This window comes from Nicotiana sylvestris, chromosome 2 (genome assembly GCF_000393655.2).
Source record: "Nicotiana sylvestris chromosome 2, ASM39365v2, whole genome shotgun sequence".
Taxonomy (NCBI): domain Eukaryota; kingdom Viridiplantae; phylum Streptophyta; class Magnoliopsida; order Solanales; family Solanaceae; genus Nicotiana; species Nicotiana sylvestris.
In genome coordinates, this window is record NC_091058.1 from 119,679,403 (window position 1) to 119,685,235 (window position 5,833).

General features: G+C 37.9%; 1 non-coding gene across 1 annotated transcript; it reads left to right on the top strand.

Annotated features, from left to right (window-relative positions):
* Nucleotides 1–1,097: 1,097 nt before the first annotated feature.
* On the top strand, nucleotides 1,098–1,204 carry LOC138886572 (small nucleolar RNA R71). Its single transcript, XR_011405622.1, has one exon. It is a non-coding gene; the product is annotated as a small nucleolar RNA R71 (small nucleolar RNA).
* The last annotated feature ends 4,629 nt before the right edge of the window (nucleotides 1,205–5,833 follow it).

Genomic DNA, 5,833 nt, shown 5'->3' on the forward strand with positions numbered 1-5,833 from the left:
TGGTAGATTAACATGCACCTGCTTGAGCACATCTAGGAAACGCCTAAGTTGTTTGTCCAGCTTCTCTCTTCTCTGCTTCTGAGGGAATGGTAGAGAAGGCATGTATTTTCTTTCCTCGGTCACCTCATTTATTACATCCCCATCTTTCTTCTTCTTATGATCTCTAGCCTTCCCCTTCTTTTTCAGACCATCATCTACCATCCCTTCACCTTCTTGAGTGTTGCTATTTTCTTGCTCCTCCACAATCTCTACATGTCTTTCAAGCGACTAATCTCTTTGCTTTGCCCTAGGATCCTCCAATACGTGCCCATTCCTCAAAGACACTGCAGTTATTGTCTGTTTTAATTTTTTTTCAGTGTCACCAAAGAGAGTTCTTGGAACCCTTTCAGATAATAGATTAGTAAGTCGGCCCACATGTCTTTCCAAGTTTCGAATGACCATACCCTATTCTTGGATAGTTGTGCCATAAGTTTCAAACCTCTCATCTATCTTAATGATAAAGGCATTCATCAGATCTTCCATGTTATATTGACTAGACTGTGGAGGCTGATATTGCCGCCTCTACTGATTTTGAAAACCTGGAGGTCCCTAACCTTGGGGTCTGGAGTTATTCTGTTGCCATGCATTTGCGCTGCCGCTTGGTGAACTCCAAGAAAACCCTAGGTGTCTCTGCCCCATGGAATTAATATTATTGCCACTTTAGTAGTTGCCTCTGTCAAAGCTCCCCATAGTATTTACCACTACATTTGTAGTCGAGGCCTCACACTCATACGTTGGATGACCCATTCAACATAAATCACAAACTGGCGATAGCTGGCTCTAGACCTTGGCTAAAGTTAACTTCTTATCTCTGTAGCCATGGTGTCTAGTTGGGCTTGCACTATTGTGTTAGAATCCATTTGATGTACACAAACCTTATTTCTTCTCTCGTTATCATCTGTAGGTCATTGATTTACATCTATAGAAATTCATTTAGAATTGCAACAATCTCCTTGGGAGTTTTCTTCATAAGAGGACCTCCTTCTGTGTTGTTTAGCGTTCTCCTACTAGAGGGTGTCAACCCATCCCAGAAATCTTGGAATTGTATCCACAAGTCTACTCCATGATGCTGACATCTTCTCACAATTTCCTTGAATCTTTCCCATGCTTCAAACACCATTTTTGTATGTTTTTGCTCAAAGTTGTGGATCTCTCTTCGAATTTTTCCTATTTTATCCACTGAAAAATATTTTCCAAGGAACTTCTTTGTCATGTCTTCCCAAGTTTGAATTGACCCAGTAAACAAACTCCGCAACCAGTGCTTAGCATCTTCCCTTAGTGAAAAAAAGGAATGTCCTTATAGCATCTTTGGATACCCCGTTGTGCTAGAAGGTATTCATAATCTCATCAAAATCCATTAGATGATTATTTGGATCTTCATTGAGTTTTCCTCAGAAGACACAATTATTCTAAATGGTCTGAAGTAGCCCTTTCTTGATCTCAAAATTATTGGTTGCTATTGGACGAGGCCGCACATTAGATACTCCTTGGTTGTAGACTGGCCTGGCGTAGTCTTCTAGTGATCGTCCAGGACTGGGCATAATATTTTCAAATTCATTTTTAACCAGAGATTGGTTCTGGTTGAATCTTCATCCTCCGTTCCCGTCAACCGTTTCATTAGCTCTGAGAGATTCCTCAGCAACTGCCCGTGCGGCTGCTTCCTGTTGGGCTGCTTCCTGTGCAGCCAAGTCAACTACATGCTCACTATTTTTAGCCATGCTCTCTTGGGTTAAAGATTGCCCCAAGAATTTCTCGGTGAACTCTTTCTCTTTCCTCAACTTTCGCAGATGCTTTTCCACCCCTGGATCATATGGGATCACCTTTTTTGAATAAGATCGAGTCATACACCATAGAAATTAACATGTTGCCTGCATACAGATGAGAAAAACCTTGAAAAATAAAATAAAATTAGTTTCTGAATTAACAACAAAAATTAATTTGAACACTATTTATTGCCAATCCCCGACAACGGTGCCAAAATTTGACGAGCGCAAATACAACACAAAATTAATGCTCGCTAGCCAAAGATAGTATAGTTATGATTATCGTCTCCATAAGGATTGGATTTAAATAATGTTCAAGTAGTTTCTTGCTTAACGCTATTCAGGATGATTAACACGTTGATTTGGATGATTAAAAACTAAATGTAACAATGAAACTAAAACAATTAACAACTGATCATTGGAAGAGAAGAGTTGAGTAATACTAAAATATCAATGGGAAAAATAAGAGTCATGACAGGTTAGGTTCAAGATAGTCATTTGGGACACAACTCTAGTTCAATTCACTCTAATGTTTTAATGATTCTCACGAATTCACTCTATGATTAGTTCAAATGTATAGTCAAGATTCCTCTATCGATTAAATCTTAACTCTATGAGGTGAAATAATATAAACCCTGTGAAAATATGCAATCATGCGTTAATGAATTAGTCTTCATGAAAACGTCTCTCGAATATTCTCCTAACTTTATTTAATCAACAATTCAGCAAGCTCTTTCGATTGCTTAAAAGAATCACTGAATTAACACAAAAATATAATGCAAGATAATCACCATAATATTTCTCTTTCGATTAAATAAACCGGTGAATAATAAAGTTGCAAAAAATTCAAAGCTCCATAAATAAATTCAAGCAAAGAACTAGAGTTAAAATCCACAAATATCAATTAAAACACCATATCCGTCAAATCCTAAGGGAAACTATTCCATAATCATGGAGGACGTCGTCACAAATATAATTAAAGAGTAAGAAAAGATCAATCTAACGTTATAATCCAAACTCCCATATTGAATTAATGGAAAGATGATAAAATCTTGTGTCTTATAGCCTCCAATGCCCTCCAAAAGCTTCCCAGGTCAAAAGTCCCTTCAAAAATACATTTTTGGTGTATTTATACTATGTAAAAATTCACTTTTTGGTGTATTTACACACTGTGAAACAGGAAAATAGTCTGAGAAAATTGTACAGGTGCCCCACGTGGTGCCATGCGGTGTGCTAGTGGAAAAATTAAGAGAGCGAGACTCTGACAAACAACAGAATTTTACACTGTCGTGCCGCCCCATGTGCCACCCCACGCAGAGCGGCAGTGTGTTTTTGTACAGAGTATTTTGTTTTCTTTAATTTTGAATATCTAGACCTGGTCCTCAACCCCCGAATGCTATCCCGGTGTAATTCCTTAGGCTTTTATTCAGACTTCAAAGCTCCAACTTATTCGATTTAGCTCCCGATCATCTTTTTCACTCAGAATCACTTCCTGTAAGTCATAAAACACATGATAAATGCAATGCATTATTACTTAAGCTCAAACACAAGTAAAATGCAATAATTAGAGTGTAAACTATGACTAAAACACGAGTTTCTAGCCTACCATCAATGCTATAGTTGTGAAAAGAGAATATGTTCAATGTACTACTAAATTTCTATCATAATTTTTAACCTCCACACCCTCCTATCAAGGGTCATATCCTCGATAAGCTATAGATGTGTCATGTTCTGCCTAATCACCTCTCCCTAATATTTCTTCAGCCTACCTCTCCTTAGCTCCCCTCCCCAGCGTGAATGATCAACCTCTCACACCTCATCACTGGGGCATCTGGGCACCTTCTTTTTACATGCCCGACCTATCTCAACCGCATTTTTCGCATCTTGTCCACCACGGGACCATTCCTACCTTTTCCCAAATATCTTCATTTCTTATCTTATCTATCCTAGTATGCTCACACATCCATCTTAATATCCTCATTTTCACTACTTTTAACTTCTAGACAGGGGAGTTATTGATTAGCCAACACTCCGCCTTGTACTATATAGTCGGTCTAAAAACAGATCTATAAAACTTACTTTTAAATCTTGATTTCACATTCTTATTACACAGGACACAAGAAAGTGAAAAGAATTATTGTTAAAAATATCTATAGGAGTAAGGAAAGTCGACAGGAAGTATAACAGATCATTTTGTTAATCTTATAGTGTCACGGCCCGGATTTTCTACCGTCGGGATCGTGATGGCGCATACTCTTGAAAGCTAGACAAGCCGACAGATACAGTTTAACCACATTAATTATTAACCAAAACAAAAATAAATAATAGCTAAAGCCAAACAGAGATAAAGAGCGGAAGTGCTATAACAGTTCAACAACTCTAATACATGACTACCCCAATGATCTGGTATCACAATCCACGAACGTCTAAGAAATTCTACATATATAGGTTTGAAAGAAATACATATGTTCTTAAAATAGAAAGAGACAGGAAATCTAAAATGGGGAAGAAGGGGACTCCAGGGTCTGCGAATGCCAGCATATCTACCTTGGGTCTCCCGTGGACTGAAGGCAGCAACCCAAACTCTCCTCACGAGGTCCGGTACCGAAATCTACATATAAAGTACAGAGTGCAGTATCAGTACAACCGACCCCAAGTACAGGTAAGTGTCGAGCCTAACCTTGACGAAGTAGTGACGAGGCTAGGACACGACAACAATATAAACCTGTGCAGTTAAATCATATATGAGAAACAATAATAACAGAAATTTAACAGATAAAGACGGGAAGGGTAAACATGCTGCGGGGAATAACAGATTCTGATAGTAATTCAATGAAGAAGAAAAGTAAACACCATATTTGAACCAACAGAATTAATGATATAATAACACGTGCACGACATCACCCTTCGTGCTTTTACTCTTATCCTCACCATAATAAACAGCAGAAACGGTATGGCAACACCCTTCGTGCATTAACTCTCACAATCATGGCATGACATCAGCCTTCATGCATTAACATTCACATAATATGGCACGACATCACCCTTCGTGCATTAACACTTACATAATATGGCACGACATCACCCTTCGTTCATTAACACTCATATTATATGGCACGACATCACCCTTCGTGCATTAATACTCACTCACAATATCATGCACGACATCACTCTTCGTGCATTAACACTCACTCACAATATTGTGTATGGCATCACCCTTCGTGCTTTACACTCTTCCTCACCCAAACAGTAGAAACAATAATATTCTGGCAAGGGAATCAACAATAACAAATCTCATTTCAATAGTTAACTTCATAAAATAAGTCTCAACTTGAGTAAATACTCGAAAATGATCCAATACCAAGAAAATATCATAAGACTTATTCAACAGGCAGTGTGAGCACGTGATTTTTGCTCCACAGAAACTACTCCAAAAGAAATCGAAAAAAAAGTAAAACAAGTGACCTTCGGGTACGATTTTGAGAATTTGCGTGACATTTTGATAATTGTTCTGTCCGTAAAAAATCTCGCCTTGCTATAGTTAAAAATACAAAAATACATATTGCATGCATTTAGTAATAAATGGTACATTTAGGAATTAATGAACCATAATTTGGTTAAAATAAAATCACAAAAATATGCATGTGTATTTCTTGTCATTGTGTGATCTTATTTAATGTCTAATTTGTGTGTTAATTATTATAGGTGTTAAATAATATGTGTGTAATTTTATTTTTGATTCTACAATTTATTTAGGATTTTTGTTCAATTTTGATAATTAAATAAAGAAGGAAAATGAGTGAAATATCAAAGAAACTCGGATTGGGCCAGGTGAAACCAAAAATTCAGGCCCAAACCAATTACATTGACCCCGTCCAAACTAGGTCTTCCAGAGACGCCCCCCAAACGATGCCGCATAGGGCAATCGATCTCAGCCGTTCAATCACCCAATCCAACGATCCAAGACCCCTTTCAGTAACCCGTCTCCAACCCGACCCATTTGTCTCCGGTTCAAACCGAACCCCAACCAA